General features: G+C 39.8%; 1 long non-coding RNA gene across 1 annotated transcript; it reads left to right on the top strand.

Moving 5' to 3' along the window:
* The first annotated feature begins 19 nt into the window (after positions 1–19).
* LOC134299431 (uncharacterized) lies at positions 20–9,777 on the top strand. Its single transcript, XR_010006645.1, has 3 exons — positions 20–180; positions 6,048–6,177; positions 9,566–9,777. It is a non-coding gene; the product is annotated as an uncharacterized LOC134299431 (long non-coding RNA).
* The last annotated feature ends 14,025 nt before the right edge of the window (positions 9,778–23,802 follow it).

Here is a 23,802-nt window from a genome sequence, read left to right as displayed (position 1 = left end):
ACCACACTCTGTAATGCTTGGTCTGCCATTAAACACTTTCTGGTTCCCTGGACTAAGGAGGGTCCCAGTCTTGTCTTTCATCCAGGAACTTTCCCTGATGTAATCAGGGACACCATCTTACCATTTGTCTCAGGCAGAAGATGGTCCTGGGTGGCCCTGAGTCTAAAACCATTGCCTTAAGTAAGTACAAGGGAAAGATTTTCCCTTTACAGTCCCCTTCTCTTCCTTACTTGAGTGCTTGAAGAATCCTATAATATATAAACATTCCTCTGGGGTGGTTTTCTTGCCACTGGAAGGAGAAAAAGCCAACAAGTCAAAGATCAGAACAAGAAAACCCAGTGAGAAATTATTTCTCTCTTCCCCAACTCTCCAGTCCCCCAAGGCCATACCAATCCCACCAGGAAGTTTGCAGTCACCATGGAATAAGACAAGACATTGAGACTCCTATTGCCTCAAGTAGTTTTGGGAAATGGGGTTTCTGCTCTGGTTGGTTGTTCTTTGTCCCAAACCTGCAGGCCACAATTTTGCCCATTTACCATGGAATCTGGAAATAAGATACTTCTCTGAATCGAGAATGTGAATCATGTTCCCTGTTTCACTTGTAGATCTTTGAAGGTGTTCCCACAACTACCCAAGAGTGTTGTTGAACAAAAAAAAAATGAAGAAACTGGATGCTTTGCATTCTGTGACAATCTCCCTTTCTCATTAGCAGGTAAATTCACACTTGAAGCCAGGGTTGAGAATCCCTGAATATGGTTGGATATGGCATTCTTCACAAATCCCCATGCTATCTGAGGCTACTGGGATTGACTGTTCAACAACATCTGAGAGTTGCAGGATTCCCACCCATGCTTGAAACAAGGGGAGGTCTTCTCAGACAAGGGCATATGGGAACTCAGGCTTTTCCCACCAAATCATTTTTTAAATGATACTTTGTTCATGAAAACAAAAAGCAAACTTTTATAATATTGTATTTGCTCAAATGTAATGCACATCTTTTTTTGTTTAGCCAAAATAGAGAAGTGCATTACATTTGATAGCACATTATAATTGCATGCCTAAACCTTACCCATGCCACTCCATCAGGCTGAGACTAGTGAACTCGCCAGCTTCAGCCTGATGGAAGAGTGACAGCTTCCCAACTGCCCTTTCCCAGCCTGTTTCCCCTTCACCTTTCAGCTGACAAAGGAGAAGCATCCCTCCATCCCACCCCAGCCAGCATCTCCCTTCCCGTGTGAATTAATCCCTCATCTCCCTCCATGAAAATTCCCTCTCTATCTCACAACCCATTCCTGCCATTCAACCTGCATATACATTCCTCCTTCCTAATGGGCTCCTTCTTCTCCCTTCATCCTCACGAGCTAATCATAACTCATATGCAAATTCCCTCTCTACCTCACAATCCATTCCTGCCATATATATCCTATTGAAATAACTACTTGAGAGTTGACCTGGGAACCAAAGGCAAATGGTGGATCCTCTCTCTAATCCAGTGGTTCTCAACTTGTGGGTCCCCAGGTGTTTTGACCGACAACTCCCAGAAATCCCAACCAGTTTACCAACAGTTAGGATTTTTGGGATTGAAGGCCAAAACACCTGGGGACCCACAGGTTGAGAACCACTGCTCTAATCACTTGAGATCCCAGCTGTCTCTGTTGAGGCAGGAGCTTTCCTTGGGTTGGGGAACTCATGGTCTTTGTGTGGAGATGGAGGTGGAGATGGCCCCTGGAAATGAAAGTAGGGCTGGGGGGAAGGCACCTTAAAGGAATCACACACAACTATCTTCCATTGGAGTCCTTACAGTAAAGAAAATCTGGTTACCTTTTCTTGGCCTTCTGCAATGTAGAGAAACAGGGAGACCTCTCAAAGCCAGTTCAGGCAAGAGGACCAATGGGGACCCCCAGCTGGTCCTGGCTCCAAGTGCTTCTTCTCACACACAAGTCCAGAGAGATAATGGCAAGCACCAATGACTGCAGAAGCTTCACTTGTGCTCAAAATGCCTGATCTCCCCGGTGACCATATAAACACCTCATCGCCTGGAATCCTAAGCAAAAACAGAACATTTTCAAAGAACAACCATTCTAGAGCTTTTGTTGTGGAGGGGCCAAGGAGGCAGAGTTGTCGTGTGCTTTCCTAGCCTTGTTCCTCTGCCTTGGAAGGCAGACAGAAGCCTTAAGATGTTGGGAATGAACTTCACAGGGTCAAACAGACTCTCTGAAGCCTCCCAGTTGACATATTGTTGTATTTTCTTGAAGTGACATGTTTCTTTCCCAGGCTTTGGAGATTTCCAGGGTTCCCCCCCCCTCCCCAATTCTGGACTCAGAATGCTAGTATCATGATTCAAGGTCCGACCTGTGCAAGATGGTCATCCATACTGTCAAGGGCCACACATACTCTTCCATATCACTACCGTGTTTCCCCGAAAATAAGACAGTGTCTTATATTAATTTTTGCTCCCAAAGATGTGCTAGGTCTTATTATCAGGGGATGTCTTATTTTTCCATGAAGAAGAATTCACATTTATTGTTTTTAAAATGAATATTTATTATATACTGTACAGTAGTTGTCATCACAAATCAACATAACCAGACAAACTGAATCCTATCAAGAATTTCTTGTTACTACCTTTATTTCCATGTACAACTGGTATGTACATTTACCAATCCTGCATGCTCTGGTGTTCGGTTTGGCAGGCACTGGGCATGCTTCCAAACAAAATATTTGCTAGGTCTTACTTTCGGGGGAGGCCTTATATTTAGCAATTCAGCAAAACTTCTACTAGGTCTTATTTTTCGGGGATGTCTTATTTTCGGGGAAACAAGGTAAGAATAAACTGCTCTCTTTAATTCTACTCTTCACAGAGCTGAACTATTTTTACTGGAGCAAACTTGCTTTTTAAAAACAGAAAAAAAACCCCTCAAGATTCATAAGGTTTGTAAATTGCCATAGAAAGGTGACCATAGAGAATGTCATATCGATCTTTTGATACACTCCAGAGATTTCAAAACCATAATTCAGTGGTCCTTTTTTGTACCACCAAGACATTCGCTACTCTGTCCCTTTTTCCTTCTGCTGATCCCTGCATTTCTCCCTGGCATTCTAAATGAAAATCTTTTCCTCAGTGACCAAAATGGCCACTTTGGATACTGCATGAGTGATGCTTTTAATTTCTCTCTGTTACTTCAGACATGTATTGGGGAACAAATAGCTATAACTGTATACTTATGAAGACATAAATAAGCTCATAGCATGCACTGCTGGCATTTCAAGTAAGTAACGTTGAGTAAATCAGGTGGATCTTTGTGACCTTGGAAAGTGAGTACTGAACCATGTAAGCTACCACATGAGAAATGATGCCTGGAAGGCCATATATTTCACACTCAACCAGAAAGCAAGGGCCAATCAGCTTATAAGTGCTTGCTTTGCTCTTTCCCTGCACAGTTGCTGTATGGCTGTACTTCCTTTCATATCACAAAGGCACATATATTTATATCCAGTATGTATATTTAATATGTATAAATACATTGCTAGATTGCACATCCACACTATGACATGACTCTCCAACCTGCAAATATTGCACATGAATGTGCATTTCTCTGTCATATTTCCATAGCAGCTTCATGACATGAATGTTTTCTCTAACTCACAAATACAGTAAGCAACAATAAAAGCCAGTAGAACAGAATTAATACCTATATTAAACTAAGAGACTCAGATGAAAACACATCAGTCATTTAAAAATCCTGGATGAATAAAGGAAGGAAGGATCAAGGGGCCAGTGTCTCGTGCTGGGTCTTTCTGTGGAGTGTGTTTCAGCTAGTGAGGAGCAATGATTCATCAACAACAACAAGAGAGGGAATGCAATACATTGAAAACATTAAAGCTGCATTAGACACTCATGTTATATGCATTTTAATAAGAAACTATAAAAATGAGCCTTCCTTTACTTTCTCCATACTGCTCAAAGGAAAGAGACTGCTGTTGAAATCAGAAAGAAAAAGAGAGTTGGCTCCTTGCTCAAAACAAGAGGTTGCTCAAAACCTTAGGAACTCTGAAGATTCATCATCAAATGCATATTACAGAAAAAGAAAAAAATCTGATTGACATCCTGTTCAGTATGTAGATATCATAAGGTAGACATGGCCTCGTATGTTTTGGATATTCGCATTTCACAGCTGTTCTACCATTGCCATGATTGCAAGTGCCTCTTTAAACCCATCTTCAAGGCCATACAGTCAAAGGGTTAATAGTGCTAGCAAGTTTGCCAAAGAATGATGCATCCAAACCCCTTCCACCAGCCAAATGTGGCACCATGATCAATTGTCATAGGCTCTGTGTGGGATCCTTATATTTTCATGTAAGACAATCATATGAAGTTCTCCATCTTATTTTGTCCACTTCTGCTGATGTATTTCCTTTTGGTATCTACTCTGTTCAGTTGGCAGTAGCATTTCCAACAACATCTCTTGAGAAGATCTTAAAGTTCATATAGATACATATGGAAGAAGGTGGTATTTCAAGCCTTTCAAGTATACAAGTAAAGCACAGGGAAGGAGAAGGGGAATCAAAACAAAACCAAAAAAAACCCCTTAATCCTATTCCTGCTTCCCAATTCCCTTTCATGACCACAAGTGAGGCAGTGAAAAAGATAAGAATGTACACAAGGTTGTCTTGTGATAAAGAAAGGTTCCTTTTCTCAAATTCCTCATGCAGGAATTTGCAATGATGTCAGTAGGATCTCATGTCTTCATGAGATCTGCACACCAAGGTTTGGCTTAGCTAGTTTCTGTTACCAAAATATTTTGTTATTTCAGACAATCTATGCAAATCAACAACAAGCAAGGTTTGCACAGAAATAGGTCCCCTATTCCAGCCTTTTCCATGTAGGAAACAGCAACGGGGAAGAGGGATATCCCTATTTTATGTGTGTGTTTGTTTCCATATTTTTTTTTGTCTGTGAAGCTGTACTATTTTTCTACCATGCTTCACAGTTTTCATCACATTAACCTTTTCTCCAGCCTTGGTATCTCTATTCCATCTCCTTAACATCCTGATGGAAATGTTCCCCCTGTTTCTTACTTACTGCACCAAAGTTTTTTTTAATGAAAAGTTAAAGGTTGCATTCAAGAAATAAATTTTAATAGTCATTGAGCATCGCAAAGCTTTGCATTTTTCAAGCATGATTTGAACAATGAGGACATAGTCGAAGTCCTTGTTATTCCAAATGAACGCAGTAACCAACCATAGTTTTTAAGCAATCCCAAGGGTTCTTTTTTAGTATTTCAGTCATTTTAAACAACATTTTCATCTGAGAGCTATCTTTCAACCAAAATACTTTATTTCAATTTGACTTCTGAAGGGTTAGGGAAATTCTCACAAAGGTACCGAAGGCATTCTCCACTTTCTAAATAAGGCCTGGTTTTATATGAAGAGGTGTTTACTTTATGTTGACTAGATTTTTACGTAAAATATTCTTCATTCGGGTTCAAGAATTTAATTTGCAGATAGGTGAAGGTAAAGGTTTTCCCTTGACATTTGGTCTAATTGTGTTCAACGCTGGGGGATTGGTGCTCATCTCCATTTCTAAGCTGAAGAGCTGGCGTCATGTGGCCAGCATGACTGCGTGAAGCGCCATTACCTTCCTGCCAGAGAGGTACCTAGTGATCTTCTAACATTTGCATGTTTTCGAACTGCTAGGTTGGCAGAAACTGGAACTAACAGCTGGAGCTCACCCCGCTCCCCGAATTCAAACTGCCAACCTTTCAGCCTGCAAGTTCAGCAGCTCAGCGGTTTAATCTGCTGCACCACTGGGGGCAGATAGGAAACACAAAAATCAATTCAAAGAGCCTAAAAGAAATCATATAGAAATATTAATATCCACATTAATAATCCACAATTAATGCTCAATAACAACTGAATTAATAAAGATACAAACATAGAAGTATTGAATTTGTAAAAGAGCAGATTATTGTGTTTTTCAAATGTATTGCAAAAATACTGGTAAATTAAAATAGCTATAATATTGATAAATGTTTTTTTCATTGCAGATCAGTTTATCATGGGGAAAGCTCACAAGTGTAGCTCCATGCCTTAGGCCACTGATTCACTGGAAGGGGAGTATATCTGGACCTATCACATCTGCCCATGTAGACCTGGAGGAGAAGAAAAAGTCCTTGTGTAAGAATGATCTTTGGTTAATGATGTGATGCAGTTGCTTCTTCAAGATCCATTGGCTGCTGTTGTGCTGCTGTTGAAATACAGGGTGTTTCAAAATGATGAACCCAATTTCAAAGCAGTATTTTTCATGATGGCAAAAAATGGTTTAATGAGCTATAATGTTATCAGGTTTTACTAAACATTTTGAGCCAGAAAGAAATTTTTAAAATAATCCCATAAAGACAATCTCATTAGGCCTTAGGTTATAGGGTTGCTATCTTGTGAATGACTGGGGCTAGGAGCTGTTTGTGCGCTGGAAGAGTTATGTAGTGGTGATCATCTGAAACTCTGTGCTCCACTCTTTCAAAGGGTTAGAGGGTCATTCATGGGCAGTTTATGGTTGCAGAGATAAAGCAATTTCAAGGGATTAGAGGGTCATTCATGGGCAGTTCATGGTTGCAGAGATAAAGCAATTTCAAACTAGGCTCATCTATTTGAAATACCCTGTACATTGTTCAAGGTGGTATAGGATACCTGCTTCCACAACAAATATACAAATGACACAACCAAGGCTGTGCATGTCGCCATAAAGCTTCTGCGCTACATGAGCCTCATGTTATTTAGTGTAGTGCCTCTCCCTGAAGTAGTTTTGTGACTCTATCCATTGTTGAATGCACTCTCTACTTAGTAATGAATCTTGCAGCATTTCCTTCAGTCATTGACTGTTGGAGAGTATGAAAGACCTGAACTATGCCTACATGCGTATCATTTGCATAGGCATTATTTCTGAGTAGTTCTTATAGCCCTACCCCAGTAGACCAACGCACTTTGACAAGTAAACTCATTCGTTTTGCTAGTAAGGAGTGGCAGTCAATTTTTCACAACCCTTATTGTTTGTGGGGGTGGGGAAGGGTCAGCAACCTCACCATGTTCCAATGAATCTAGCTACATGTGTAATTTAGTAGAGCTGTCAAAGTCCACTACTGGAAGAATCTACCACGTGTTTCTTCATTTACTTGTTTTCCACCAGAGGAGCAAAAACTAATGCTGTCACAACATAGGACACTCAAGAAGTGGTTTTCTAAACCATTTGACTACATAATAGAATGCTGCCTTTAAAATGTTTCACAAATGTTTTCCTCTGTTGTGAGACAGAATGTTAACTGCACCCAGATTAAACATCACAATTGAATGAATGCTTTGAGTACATGAAATGTCACTGCTATGTATACATGCATAATTGAACAATAAGGATTTCCATCCTGACTGTGATACTACCAAAAGCTTTGACTCTAACAACAATTCTCTTTTTATGTTCTGTTTATATATAGCTTTTCTTCTGTTAAATGAAATTCAGCTTGCAGTTTTCAGATCCATTATATTTATTCTTCTTTAATAATAATAATTTATTTATCAAATGTTCATATTTATTTGTATGCTATCCCAGAATACAATTCTTTGGGTTGCTTTAAAAATACATTAAAATCCACTTTTAATCAGGGGGAGGGGGGAGAGAGACAAAAATGTAATACAATATCTGCAGCACGAATCTAACATTAACTGACTTTAGCATCATTAAAATTAACAACATTGCTTTCAAACAGTACAAATGTAAAAGTAAAATGAGAAAACTCAAAGGGTTAAAAGCTGGTATGGGATTTAAATACCCTAAAGGCACCAGATTCCAAGTGACCTTGCAAGCTAATGTGGAAAAGCCTGGTTAGTACTGAATGGGTGACCATAAACAAATGCCAAGTGCTATAGGCTCTATTTCATAGGAAAGAACTAGTAAAACCACCTCTGACTATTTCCTGCTAAGAAAACCCTATAAAGTCATTGGGTCACCATAACTTGGCAGGCAACTTGAAGGCACCTGCTCATACCCAAATTTTAAGCAGCCTGCTTAATGTGGTGCTTCAAAGAGCAAAATGTAAGTGGCTGGAAGTCTTCTCTAGGGGTCCATCCAGACAGGTCCAAAATGTGGAACCTGTCTCTGTTTGTACCAGAGGCATCCCAATGACGCCTGCAGTAAAAATGAATTCATTTGGAACAAACCAAGTTTTCTTAATTAAATACCTCCTTAGAGCTGAGGTCTAATGAGGTATTGGGCCTGTGGAGCCTGATTTTTGGAGTCACGTTCTGCAACCCCAGGGGTCAGTCCCCACTGTCATCCCACACCTTTTGGGCTCCTGAAGCCCAAAAGTTCAGGAGGGCACACACACCCCCAGCCACCCATTTCTCCCTAAAACTTACTAAATAGGCCCCTGGCCACCATAAATCTTCTAGCATCCTCCTAGTGAGAAAAAATGATGCACAAGAAGACCCGGGAGGGGGGGGGGAGAGAGATTGCTGTCCTACTAATATGGAACCTTTGGATATAAACAGAAATGTAAAGGCAAAGGGTGACTGACCCATGAAAAAAAGCTGAGTAAGAAAGGAATACTTTGGATTTTTATATCTGAAACCTATAAAAACATGGACCGAGGACAAACTACAGCGTGCTTCTAAAGAGAAGAAAAATGACAGCTTACTGAATTTATGTTCACTACTACACGGGAACCAAAACAAATTACTGCTTGAAGAGAAGCAACTATTCAAGAATCTGAGCCTATTTTAACTCTTCTAAAATCTTTTCAGGTTCACCTTAAAACCATGGAAGTCAAGATGCATCCCTATTACCTAGAGCCAGATAAATTATTTTAGCACATGCAGTAAAAAAAAAAAAAAAAGACGTCTCTATATCTCTGAGAAAAAAATACTATAATATTTTTAAATTAAAAAACCAATTATTTTCTGTCATTTAATTTTGTTTCCTGAGGCATCCAGTCCATCCTCCAGGAAATAATGCCTGGCTGCTCACTGGAGGGAAGGATACTAGAGGCAAAGATGAAGTATTTTGGCCACATCATGAGAAGACAGGAAAGCTTGGAAAAGATCATGATACTGGGGGAAATGGAAGGAAAAAGGAAGAGAGGCCGCCCAAGGGCAAGATGGATGGATGGTATCCTTGAAGTGACTGGCTTGACCTTGAAAGAACTGGGGGTGGCGACGGCCAACAGGGAGCTCTGGCGTGGACTGGTCCATGAGGTCACAAAGAGTCGGAAACAACTATGTGCTTGAGTAGCAGCAGCAGCAGAGGCATCCGCTTCATTCTGCCTAAAGGCAGGGCTGGATGTGGTCACTCATAGTCTATCAAGTCATCAGCAGCACCAGCAGAAGTAACTCAGCCCCCCTATGTACTATATACTATGTCTAAACATTTACAAGTTGAAAGAGCCATAGCAAACAAGGAATGCTTGAGCAGCTGTTGTTTGTTTATTAGTCTAGTATTTTCTGCATTTGTCAGATAGATGCGAAAACCTAGTACCTTGGCTAAGATGCTCCTTCTGTTTTCCGGTGCTTTTTTCAGATGTCTATTCTACATTTACCAGAGTTTGATATATCTGCCTTGTCTGCCTTGTTTTGGAAGCCGCCTTGAGTCCCCTTGGAGAGAGAGGACAGGTTAGAAATAAAATAATAATTGTTATTATCATTATTGTTGTTGTTGTTATTGACACACCCATTTTACTGCCCCACCATGCTGGAGGACCTTGCAATGCATACCTCTTGGTTGGATTTACACTGCCAAATAATGCAGTTCCACACTACATTATCGGATCAGTGTAGACCCATTGAACTGAATTATATGGGTTTATACTAGGCTTGCTCAAATAATTCGATTTCCCTGTTACCCGTTATTAATTCGTTATTTTCGTTTGTTTTGAAGCAATATACGGCCTTGATTGTCCACACGTCTGGATATCGCGGTTTCGAATCGCGAGGGGCCGTTTTTTCTTATTTCGTCATTTTTTTCGTTAGGAAAAAAAAAGCTTTTGCAAATCACCCAAACTCCCACCATTCAGGCCCTTTCCTTTTGCCCCTCAGCAAAAGGGGCGTCACGGGCTCAGCCAATGGGAGGGGGCGAGGGGGAAGGAGGCCGAGGAGGAGGAGGAAGACGGAGGGGGGAAATGGCCGCCGCCGCCGCCGCCTCGCCTCAGCTCAGGCCTGGTGTCTCTCTGTGAGGCGGGAAGGCGGCGGATGGAGCCGGGAATGGAGAGACCGAGAGAGACAGAGAGGGGCCCGGCGGTGAGGTTTTGACGTCTGTGCGAAGCTAGGCAAGTGGGGTTTATATATCTGTGGAAGGTCCAGGGTGGGAGAAAGAACTCTTGTCTGTGGGAGGCAAGTGTGAATGTTGCAATTGGTCACCTTGATTAGCATTGAATAGCCTTGCAGCTTCAAAGCCTGGCTGCTTCCTACCTGGGGGAATCCTTTGTTGGGAGGTATTAGCTGGCCCTGATTGTTTCCTGTCTGGAATTCCCATTTTCTGGGTGTTGTTCTTTTACTGTCCTGATTTTAGCTTTTCTGTAGCTAAAAATGCATATAAAATTGATTCTATAGGGAGGATAAATGATTGGATTTCAACTCCTACAGCTTGGCTTTCTCTGCCAATAATGGTACCCATCTGGGATATTGCAAGGGATTTATTATTATTATTATTATTATTATTATTATTATTATTATTATTATTATTATTAGACCTTGCTCCCAGGAAGGTGCCTTCGCTGTGGCTCCCAACTTATCTATCTATCTACCTTTCCACATATTCTCCACATTGTGTGTATGTGTATGTATATTATATATATATGTACATGAGCCCCGATGGCGAAGTGTGTTAAAGCACTGAGCTGCTGAACTTGCAGACCGAAAGGTCCCAGGTTCAAATCCCGGGAGCAGAGTGAGTGCCCGCTGTTAGCTCCAGCTTCTGCCAACCTAGCAGCTTGAAAACATGCCAATGTGAGTAGATCAATAGGTACCGCTCTGGCGGGAAGGTAATGGCACTCCATGTAGTCATGCCGGCCACATGACCTTGGAGGTGTCTATGGACAACACTGGCTCTTGGGCTTAGAAATGGAGATGAGCACCAACCCCCAGAGTCAGACATGACTGAACTTAACGTCAAGGGATACCTTTACCTTTACCTATACACACACACACACATATGCAGGGACTATATATATATACACAGTATATATCACACACACACCAATTTAACAAAGTTTCAGCCACAAAAACAAAGTTTCTGAAGTAGAACAATGACTTTCACAGTAAAGACAACCCAATTTAACAGGAAATAAGACTTTCAAACCAGGAACAGATTTCTGCAATTATTAAAAAATGGTTTATTATAAAAGCTATGAAAATTCGCCAAAAATCAGAGGATAAGGGAAACGTTCCAAATTTTGGTGAGCTATCAGTGTTAAATGTGTTCTACCACTGTACCAAGTTTGAAGAAGATCACTCAAAAAATGAGGGTGGGAGAGTCCTGTAAAGTCCTCTCCCTCTGTGCTGTTTTTGGGAATTGCGCATGCGCGTCCGCCATTAACGAATTAATTTAGAAAATAACGAATTTTCGTTAATTTCAAAATTTTTGGGGGGCAAAATTCGGAAATACCTTCAAAAATGAAACGCTGCCCCCCTCTACTTTTGCAACGAGTTTAGAATCAAATTTTTCATGGATCGATCAAGCCTAGTTTATACTGATTATATAATGTAGTTCCAAACTGTATTATATAGTAGTGTAGATCCCCTTCTCACCTTTTAATGACATGTATTTCATGAATTTTAAGTAGATTCACATGTGAATGATTTTGTCTCTGAAGCTAAAAAGGGTTTAGAGCAAACAATGCATCACTGTGAATTATCTTCTTACAGGAACCAACAATAATTCTGAAAAGAAAGAAGTCAAGATCTTTCAGTTCAAATTAACATCTCGACCATAAGGTCTATTGATTCCCTGGAAGAACATACTACTGAATCCATTATCATTTCTCATAATCCGTTGGTGTCTACTACAAATTCCTTAAAATGACACCCTGGGCTATTATCCTTTGCAAGCAAAGCAAACCTAGACATTTTGTGTTCCAGGGAGACGTATGTGGCCTAGAAATTTTGTCTGTTTCATTCATCTGTAACATGGATGCTGTCCCTAAAGCAAAATCTCTTGCCGTGCGGTTCCAAAAACTTGATGTCAGTGAAATATCACCTGTGCATTTTAAAACTGCAGAATGCTGTAGGCATCGTAAAAGCAGACATCCCTGCGTCTTTTTTTATTCCACTTCAGTGGATTTTCAACAGCATCGAACTTGTCATAAAGATGAAAGCCAGATCCTGCTAACACTTGAGCTGCGAACAAGAGATTGCTTTTTATGGAAACCTAGAAGGAGTATTAGATATGTCATTGCCCTTGGTTCATATGCTTCTTTCTTTTTGTCCTGCCTTGGCCGTTGGTCAAGACAGTTGCTGGCTTATAAAGTCCATGGCTTTTCAAACATTTGGTTGGGACCCCATTTGGGGTCTCCTAACCTACCTTTTTAAAACTGAATTAGGGAGTCACAAAAATGTGTATAGCTTGCCACCTATTGGCTGATTTAGACATTTATGTGAAGCTGTTAGCAACTACATGTAGCAAAAAGCTTCAACTGACATTTGAGGCTGCAAACCAAGCATGCCAGCATGGCATGAAAAATGTTGAAGCTGTTCTAGATCCTGCCTTATCAAATATTCAATCCAGATTTAATTTTTTGTGTAAAAATAACCAAGCACATTCATCTTATTTTGCTGTTGTTTATTCGTTCAGTCACTTCCAATTCTTCGTGACCTCATGGACCAGCCCACTCCAGAGCTCCCTGTCAGCCGGTCACGACTCCCAATTCATTCAAGGTCAAACCAGTCACTTCAAGGATAACATCCATCCATCTTGCCCCTCTTCCTTTTTCCTTCCATTTTCCCCAGCATCATTATCTTCTCCAGGCTTTCCTATCTTCTCATTATAAGACCAAACTACTTCATCTTTGCCTCTAATATCCTTCCCTCCAGTGAGCAGTCAGGCTTTATTTCCTGGGGTGTGGACTGGTTTGATCTTCTTGTGGTACAAGGTCCAAGGCATTTCTTGTGGTCCAAGGCACTCCATCTTATTAGTATGCCAGTTTGCTTTAATCTTTAATGAATGGTAAAATTATATGTATACCAAAGGATTGTTTTTAAAATAAATGTCTTCCTGATTTATTATCAGTAAACATTTGATTTGTATACCTATTTTTTATAATTATATACCTGGGGTGGAATAAAAGGTTCTTGGGCAAAAAGGGGTTGGGAGTAGATAATTGTAAGAAGCCCTGCTCTAGATGACATCCACATGCAGGCATAACTGAAGGATTATTTATTTATTTATTTATTTGCAGCACGGATTAAACTTTGTACTTTTGGGCACCTTGTGGAAGGAGACATAGAATTGGTTCCTGATCTAGCACAGCCCCTGGCACATAACAATGCGTGACTATTGGCCGTGGTCAGCTACCCCCATTATGCTGAAATTTGTTGCTGCTGCAGCATCTGTCCATGCTCAAAAGCAGCTAGAAGAAGCCCAGGTACATCCCTAGTGGGCATTAGAAATGCTCTTGGCAGCCCTTTCGCTGCTCCCATGCACTTGGTACAGTGTCCCTGCCAACTCCACACATTTCCTTGCATTTCTATGAGAGTTAGTCTTTGAGCCTTAATTAACTGGTAATGGAACAAATGTCTAAAATGACTGTGCCACCTATTAGCAGGGAAAGTAAAGCCAGCCATAATTTCTGTGTCATATGGTGCTCACACTTGATAAATCTGTCCTACTTTGTGGCCCAGCTTTGATTTACTGCATTTTCCAGATGCCAGTAAAATCTTCCTACCCATTCAGTGATGCTGAAGGCAGATGAATGTGGATGCAATCTTTAGTCATCCATCTGTGTGGGATTCAAAAGACATCCCTGAATATGCTGATAACTATTTTAGAAAGAAGAGGTGAAAGAAGGGGGGGGGGGGTAATCAAGATTGATTTGTTTGTGCCAGCAGCATGACATGCAAAATACACTTTTGTCTATATGTAGCCACATTTTAACATCTTCCAAGGTAACATAACTTTCCACATGGCTATTCTAAACATTACTCTTTGGTAATATTCAATTAAAGGTATGCTGCAAGTATGCCAATATTTATGGGTGCATCTACACTGAAGTTACAGTTCAGCACTACTTAAACTGTCATCATTCAATGATGCGGGATCCTTGGATTTGTAGCTTGGTAAGGCACTCTTTGTCAGAGAAGGCTAAAGAACAACTCTCAGGATTCCACAGCATTGAGCCATGGCAGTTAACATGGTGTCACATTACATTAATTATACAATACGAATGCACCCTTAGAAAGAGAAAGGAAGAGATTCAGAAGGATGTGCTGTTCCTCTCAGGCTGTGAAGTTGTAATTTGACAAGATCTTTAGCCTTCTCTGTCAAAGAGTCCTGGTGCCTCACCAAACTACAAATTCCAGGATTCCATAACATTGAGTCAGGGCAGTTTCAGTGGCATCAAACTGCATTAATTCTGCAGTGTAGAGCCAACCTATGGCTTTTTCTTTAGTCTGATTTGCGTTCCTTCCTTCTTAAATTTAATTTCTCCGTTGCTTAATTATCTGGCACTGATACATGCCTTCTTAGTCTTTGAACAATCTCCAGTCTGTTGGGATCTCAGGTCACCCTGTGCGTTCTTTCATTAAAAACATTAATCTGTCCATCTCCATTATTTCCAACATTTTATTTCATCAATGTTCTATACTTAGTATTTCCTCAAATTTTCATTTCTCCACATACATTATTCTTGCTGTAATTCTTCAGTTCCTTATATTTATCCCAATTCATCTTCATCTTCATCCACCTTATCGAGATTCGGAGTGTTTTGTTCCATATTTTCAGGTGGATGGAACTGGGGTTTCTTTGGTTTTACCTTTCCTTTATTTTCTGTCTGGTCAGGTGGGTTGTGATCTATATCCTTCTTCAGTTTCTTATAAAAATCTTTTGCCTTATCTTCCATTGTTAGCCAAAGCCTTTGTTCTCTGTAAGTCACCATGATTCCTTCAGACTTCTCCCATCTGAACCAGATTTGTAGTTACTTAAGTTCTTCTGTTAAGAACATGTATTTTCTTCTTTTATACAATGTTGTCCTTGGGAGTTCTTTTAGGATGGCTATCTTTTTTTTCTTTGTAGAAAGTTGGCTATATACTGTTCTTTTCTTGGTGAAATGGACAATTACATCTCTCGAGAGTTTGTTCTTTTTTGCATAATTTGTAGATAATCTGTAAGCCTTTATTTCTTTAATATCTTTAAGAACCCCATTCAATTCCTTCTTCATTGTGCCAATCTGTTGTGTAATTTCTTTATTCATGGTCTGTATTTGTTCTTGAAATAAATTCTGTTGTATTTCATGTCTTTTAGCCATAGTCTGTAGTTCTTTCTGATAGCTATCTTGTTTATGAGATATTTGTTGAATCGCTCTAAAAACTTCTATCAACCCAATTTCTTCATTTCCTGGGGGTCTCCTTGATGTGTCTTTATTATCTTTTAATTCTTTATCCCCTTTCATCTTTAGAGTAGTCATAATTGATAGTTAAAGTTCACATTCAGCCACTTATTCTTCTTTATTTGGTCTCTAAGTCTTTCTGCCGCTCTGTCTTTTCTCTATGTTTCTCTATGTTCTCTTTCTTTCTATTCTTTCCATGATTTGATCCTTTCTCTATGGTTTTCCCATAGATTTATATCACATCTGTCAGTTGTCAGGCCTCCAGACACTCTATCTCTGCTCTCATTGGTTGCCCCCCCCCCGGCTTCATGCCTGGGCCAGGGCCGTATCTGGGGGGAGGAGGGGTTAAAAGTCCAAAAACCTCCTGAAAGGTATCAGGTTAAAAAAAAACCTTGGTTTACTTATAAATTGGTTAACCAGTTAAAATTCATGAGTAAACAGCCCTGTTTAGGACCAACCCTGTCAGTATAATACATAAACAATCAGCACAGAGAGGTAAACTTTGAAACATCATGTATTCCAGACCCTGTTGTGTCATTTAGTGGTTTTCTTAGCTTGAATGCTTAGCTCGATAAAACTTGAGTTGCTGCTTCTACCTGAATTTTGATAAAAAGAGAGGCTGCAGAGATTTACTGTTTCCAAAGATTTTCTTACACTTAATGAACAAACTGGGCTTGTCTATGCTCCGAGCTGCAAGCTTGCATGATGCCCTGACCTAAGACCAGATATCACTGACAGCTGGATTTAGAATCTATGCTGAATCAAGGTGCATCTACACAGTAGAATTAATGCAGTTTGATACCACTTTAACTGCAGTGGCACAATGCTGTGGAAATCTAGGAATTGCAGTTTGGTGAGGCACCAGTACGCTTGGGCAGAAAAGGCTAAAGACTTTGTAAAACTCCGCCTCCCATAATTTTCAAACTGAGGGATAAGCTGTGTCTTTTCTACAGACCATGATTTCTGAAGATTATATAGTCAGCCTTTCATATTCACTGTGGTTAGGAGCACAGGAGACTAATCAAAGTGAGAGAAAAAACATGAATAAAGACCTTATTTTTTCCATTGAAAAGAACACCTCTCTAGAAATGTCTAGATCTTCTACCATGGCTCTATTGTTAATTCTACTGGAAGCTGGTCATAGAATCACATTGGAGGACCTAGAGATTCCTAGAGAAATATTCTATTAGAAATCTTTAGGTCTTCTAGCATGATGAGAAGAAATTGACTATAGAGTCACACTGGAAGAACTAGAGATTCATAGAGATAATATTTTTAATTAAAGCCATGAATGATCAAATCTGTAAAAATCAAAACCACAAATGTGGAGGGACAAGTGCAGTTCCTCAGATCTGGAATTTAATGTCTCGATGTTCATGTATTCACTTCTGGGCTTAGAGAAAACAAAAGTGAGAATGAGAAGCAAGATTTTACATTGAGATTTCGAATTCTGCAGTACAGGCCTCAAAACACAAAACACTGAAAGTGAATTAGTTTCAGGAAGGAACTAATGAAGGACAACTGCAAGAAATGCAGAGGCACGAAAAAGCCTAAAGTAATTATTCATTAGGATCTCTATCAGTCAAAGTGCAAGAATTAATTATAGCAGAAAACTCTTTTCTTTGCCTACGGATTACATTAAAAAATAGGATGTCTTTAGAGCTGGAATTCCTTTTCTAACCAGTCTGTACTAGTGGCGTGCATTTGTATGGAATCATGTCGTTTTTGTTTTCGTTTGCTGCTTCTGAAAATGGGGCACCTATCCAAATGGAATTTTTGTCTTGTGTCTGAAAGAACAAAAAATTTTGGACCATTGGCGGCAATGGGAGGACTTCCTAGGCTCACCCTCCTTTCAGTTTTAGGGCTAAAGGGGTGAAAATCACCACACATATCGACCCCTTTTAGCCCACCAACCCTAACCCAGACAAAGTCTGCTGCCTGTTCTAGAGGAGAAGAGGGGAAGGGGATGCACAAAAGGTTTGGATTGGAAATAAGGAAATGCAAAGGTACTAGAGGGAGAAAAATATTGTATTTTTCCCAAGAGCCAGTTATAGAGAGAGACTGAAGGTTTGATTAGAGAAAGATAGCGGTTTTTTAAATAAGGTATTTGTAAAGATCTGAGGTGACAGGGATGGAATCCTTTTGAATCCCACCGCTGCCACCAATTGTAAAGAGGTGAGGCAGGGAAGGAATCCTTTTGATCCCACCGCTGCCACCAATTTGTACTGATGTCTGAGGCAGAGAGGAATCCTTTTGATCCCACCACTGCCACCAATTGTAAAGGACTGTGTGACAGAGATGGAATCCCTTTTAGATCCCACCACACAGTTACCACCAATTATAAAGATGTCTTGACGATGATGTTAATTATATTATTATATATTTAATTATCTTCGCTGCCACCAAATGGAGGAGATGTTAGGCAGATGGCACTTAATCTTTTTATGCTTTCTTTATTTACTTCAGAAGGTGATGTTACTTAACTTAGAATATGATTGTGACAGAAACAATGGATTTAAAATGGATCAATTGGATTTAAAAACAAATCAAGTTTATTGCATGTACAGAGCTTAGTGGTTTCTATAACTTCTTAAAGGCACTTAGATTAACGGTTACAAACAGATGTGAGGTGTTACAACTTTCAAAATACTTCTCTCTCCAAAACTAACTAGAACCTGATCCTCTTGGATCCACTGGGATTAACTTCCCCTAATCCACAGCCTCTATAAAGAACCCTAAACAAGTCACCTAACTTGCTTAGTCTGGCCTACTAGAGGTCTGCCTCCCTGGTTTCCTTAACCTGAAACCAGAATGTTCCCTGTGACTAAAAATCACAGACTGCCTAAAATAAGTCACCTTATTTTAGAATTGACTCAAATTCCCTCATTTGAGCCACCCTGATCCTCCACTTGAGAATCAGTCCTCACTGTAATTTCACCATTACAGACTCTCACTGACTGACTGGGTTTTAAAACGTTCCCTCCTTTTTTCTTCAAACAGCGGTTAGCTCCGCCCCTGTTGCTAGGGTAACCTGCCTTAGAATGCTAAGATGGCTACCTTCCCCTACATATTATCAACTCTAATACTTACCATTTTAAACTTAGCCAAACCTGACTGTTTAAACAAAATCAAATAAACATGTCATCCATAAATTAAAACATCACACTTCTTTACAGTATTATACAACAGAAGTCCAAAAATGTCTTTGCTTTCAAAAATATATTTATTGTATAACAAATATTTATTCTATTCTATTTGTTCTCTATAACAGCCCAAAGGAGAGGGAGGACCAAATCCAAAGGCAATATAGAGAGATAGGAAGAAATAAAAGAGTAGATTTTCCAAGGGCCAGTTATAGAGAGAGAGAGAGAGAGAGAGAGAGAGAGGTTTATTTTCTAAACTGAGAAGAGAAGCTCAACAATTTATTTCCTTTGAAAAATATTTGTTTTTTTAAAACACACACACACACACACAATGGGGGGAGGAAAAGAGGGAGTTTAAACAAAGAATTAAGAAGAAAAGGTTTCAAAAATTTAAAATATTAAAGTGCAGCAAAGCAAGATAGCTACAAGAGAGAAATCCCCTTCTTTCCCTCACCCCCAAAGCCCCACGCAGGCCCCCCAGCCAAACATACCCCACCCCTTCAAAAATCCCAACCCTTTCCCTTCAAAGAAAAAAATTAAAATATATGCCAAGCAGCCAGGCAAAAAATAATAATAATAAAATACAAATCATTCTCCAGCAAGGCAAATCTTTCCCCACCAGAAAGGCAAGGAAGTAGCATGGCAAGGCAAAAGGCAAGGCAAGCAAGAGGAGAGTGAGCAAGCCAGCCTACCAGCAGCAGAAAAGGATGCGCCCACAATGAGTGCTTTAGAGGCAGTCACCCGCTTAAATACCCTTGCCACGTCACTGTTTCCTTGGCCTCTGATTGGCCAAAAATCACCTCCTCCTCCTCTGACTCATGAGGAAGAACTTCCCTGGAAAGCCACACGGCCCAAAAATTAAAGAAGCCATGGTGACTGTGCAACTTTCTCTTTCGTGTTGCCTTTTGTTTCATCTGAAAATGGGTCTTCCATTTCTTGCCTTCCGAATGGACAGTACGAAATGAATCCCTGAATGAAATGGATGGAACAAATACTGTGCCCATCTCTAGCCTGTACTAAATGTGTTCCAAGGCATAGCTTGTAAGCCAATGGTTCTCAACCTGTGGGTCCCCAGGTGTTTTGGCCTACAACTCCCAGAAATCCCAGCCAGTTTACCAGCTGTTAGGATTTCTAAGAGTTGAAGGCCAAAATATCTGGGGACCTACATGTTGAGAACCATTGTTGTAAGCATAAGTGGGACATTGACCAACATCCTTCCCTCGCCTTTCTTGAAGATGTTTAAAGTAAGATCCTTCCAACAGGAGAGCATAATGTTTTTTTCTGAATAAAAAGTACCAGTAAAGCATTTTCTTTCTGAGCCCTTTCATAGAACACATTAAACTTTAATTGTTGTGGCTGTATCCAATGGAATCCTGGGATTTGTAGTTTGATGAAACATTAGAACTCCCTGCTTGAGAAATCTAAGTACTTCTCCCTATACTGTAAATCCCAGAGTTCCATATGACAGAATTTTAGTAGCTAAATGTGCTATAATCATGTGGTCTGGATGTAAAGTTTTCTATGCCCACCAAAGGTGAAGAATATGCACCCCTCCCTGGGATGACCCAGAAAATTAGAAGAATTTGGACCAAACCCTGAGATCTGACAACCCTAGCTTAGCAAATTGTATCCTTATTGACAATGTGGATACAAGTTGCTAAGCTACAATTCTTCCCAAGTACTAATCAAAGTAAAAGCCTTCCTTTTTGCTGCACAAGATCTTTATTAAATTAAAGCTAGTAAGCAGCTCTTAGCCATCATAATTAGAAGCGTTAATACTAACAGAAATGGCATAAATACATGTGGATGTTATGAAAAGATTACATTGGAAACATGCTACTGATTATTAACATCCACCGTGTCTTCATGCAAGGCCTTTCTCGAAGGGATTACAAACATTTTATAAACTAACTGAGCTGCACAACTGTTCCCCGTAAATTGAGCTGTAGGTGGCCAAGATATAATTAATCCTCACATGTTTGAATAGGAGCCGCTGAGAGCTAAAAGTACAAAAGGCAAAGAGGCCCCTCCATGGCTTCATTCCCAGCAATTGCTGAATATGTATTACACCTTCATCAAGCTATTGTGCTTAGCATAGAAATGGGGGCTTGTTTACATAAATCACTTGTAGGCATCATGATGACTGTGTATTACCTCCAATATCTGAGGCAATATGCCTATGAATACTAAGCTGGGAGAAACAGCCAGTACTTTTGTGTATTGTTTAGGTTTTCAATAGTAGGCTATGACAGGAACTCAATGCTGGATGAGATATGCCTTTGGTCTCATCTGGAAGGGTCCCTTACATATTCTTCTATCAATGTATCAAACATTCCGATTATAAGGAATTTAAGCATCTTTAATACTTGGCACAAAGACATATCAAAATTTATATGGCAAAATAAAAAACCCAGGATCAAAAGGATAAATTTAATAGACGAAAAAAAAGGGGTGGTTTTGGCCTACCAGATTTACGACTTTATTATGAAGCGGCGGGTCTATGTTGGATTAAAGAATGGACGACTTTAAAAAAACGCAGAATCCTAACCCTGGAGGGATTTGATCTTCGGAAGGGCTGGCACGCTTATACATGGTACGATAAGTCAAAGGTAGAAAGTAATTTCTCCAATCACTTTATTAGAGCCGGCCTGATAAAAATTTGGAATAGATACAAATTGAAATTTTATACGAAAACCCCTCTATGGGTTTCACCATTGGAAGCCTTCCAAAGGAGAGAATTAGGTTGGCGAACGTGGCCTACTTATGAGGACTTACTAACTAAACAAAAAGGGAAATTCGACTTAAAAGAGGAAAAAGATATTAAACTCTTATTTCCGAAATGTTCTTGGTTCCATTATAGACAGGCATACGATCTCTTTAGGCTAGACAAGGAAATGGGCTTCGCAGAAAGAAATGGCTTTTGGGACAACATAATGAAGATTGAGCATAAAATAATTACGAAGTTATATAAAAAATTATTAGAGTGGAGCACGGAAACGGAGCAGATAAAGGAGTGCATGGTAAAATGGGCCCAAAATGTGGGCCATCCAATTCAATTAAAAAGTTGGGAGAAGGTATGGAATCAGGGCCTCAGGTATACTTACGCGTACGATATGCGCGAGAACTGGTTAAAGATGCAATACAGATGGTATATAACCCCCTATAAAATTTCAAAATGCTATAAAAACTCTTCAGATAAATGTTGGAAGTGTGAGCACCAAACAGGCACGTTTTTTCACTTATGGTGGACGTGCCCGAGAGCCCAACATTTTTGGAAAGAGGTAAATGAAGCAATACAATCAATTTTGAAGATAAAGATCAGAAGAGAACCTGAATATTTTCTACTCGGAATGTTAGATATAGAACATGATAAAGATAAAGAGATCCTGTTTAACTATCTGGTTATTGCGGCGAGAATAACTTACGCTAGGAGGTGGAGACAAAAAGAGACTCCAAACAAGGAGGAATGGTTGATTAAAGTCTTGGATGTGATGAACATGGATAGGCTTACCTACTGGTTATCTCCAAGTCAAGGCTTGCCTAAGAAAGAAACCAACTGGGACCTGGTAAAGGACTATTTAAAACAAATAAAATTTAACCCCATCTGCTGAATAAATTCAATCTTAGAATCGGATAAGGACAAAGGGGATATGGTTTTGACTGACTATCAGAAGTTTTTTTTGCTTTTTTTTTTTGTAGAACCAGTCAAAGGAAGATGGAAGTCAACTTTTTTTTTCCTACTCTCTTTTCCTACTTTCTAACAAAATAAATGTTCTCCCACTTTCGATGGAAAAACACTATTTTCTTATTAAGATGTGTATATTGATGTTTCTCTTTTTTTTTTCTGTCATTTTTCTATATATAAAACTTTGAATAAAGATCATACATAAAAAAAATGTATCAAACATGATTTTGGGGGGAGGAGATGTACTTTTTAAAACTACCTTTCATCCTTGCAAATACCAGGACTGTACATTAGCAACAAATAATAATAATAATACTTTATGTTTATACCCCGCCTCCACCTCCCCGAAGGGACTCGGGGCAGCTTACATGGGGCCAAGCCCGGATAAAACAGCAAACAAAATAAAATAACATCAGAAAATACAGACATAAATTAAACTCTAAACATAATAATATATAAAAAGATAATCATAGTAAAAACATGGATTTGGCACCCAAGTAGATAAAATAAAATGAACTGGGTAAAGTGCAGTAAGTGAATATTGTAAACAAGGAAGATGATTAGGTGCTATCGTCAATAAGAGAGCAACTTGGGGTGTGGTGGACTCATTCTCACCAGCACTAACATCAAAGCAAGAAGAAACAGTATGAACTATAAATGACAGGAAGTCGGGTGATTGAGATAACTGCCCCATCGTGCATCCATAGGGAAAGAAGGTATGTCTGTTTCATCAAGCTCCCTTAGCAGTGCAATCTTCTATTCCTAGAGAAGGAAGGGTATTTGATGACCAAGCATGAAGTAACAAGACCAGATACAGAATATTGGATTAAACATGGGCCACTTTAATTGAACTATAGCTTATTTGCGTTATGCCTAGGGATGAGCAAAGAAATAATGGGAGGGTAGCCTGTTGTGGTTCTAGCTGAGGCCAGGTGTCAACCCATGACCATCTCCTTAACCTATCCCTTGGGAGAAACCTAACCCTAAATGCTATTCAAACCTATGGCTCACTCACCATTTACTGGAAAGTAAACCTACGACATTCTCTCCCAAGCTCCAAGGCTTTATAAGAGAGAAGAAGCCTCCAGGGTAGCACCAAGGGAAGCCTCCTTCATAGCCCCCAGGTCTTAAAGTGGCTGTTCCAGAACCTCATCCTTCATCGTAAGACCCCACTAAACTCTTACATTCTTCCCCAATACCTGTTTGAGACAACATATTCATCAACACCATCCTTAAAGAATTGTCTAAGGCCCAGAGATACAATATAGTACAGGGAGGAGGAGGAGGAGGAGGAGGAGGAGGAGGAGGAGGAGGAGGAGGAGGAGGAGGAGGAGGAGGAGGAGGAGGAGGAGGAGGATGATCTTGACGCAGAGGAGTAGCCTTAAATAATGCA

Source organism: Anolis carolinensis, chromosome 1 (assembly GCF_035594765.1).
Source record: "Anolis carolinensis isolate JA03-04 chromosome 1, rAnoCar3.1.pri, whole genome shotgun sequence".
Taxonomy (NCBI): domain Eukaryota; kingdom Metazoa; phylum Chordata; class Lepidosauria; order Squamata; family Dactyloidae; genus Anolis; species Anolis carolinensis.
This window is presented reverse-complemented; position numbering and strand designations above follow the sequence as displayed.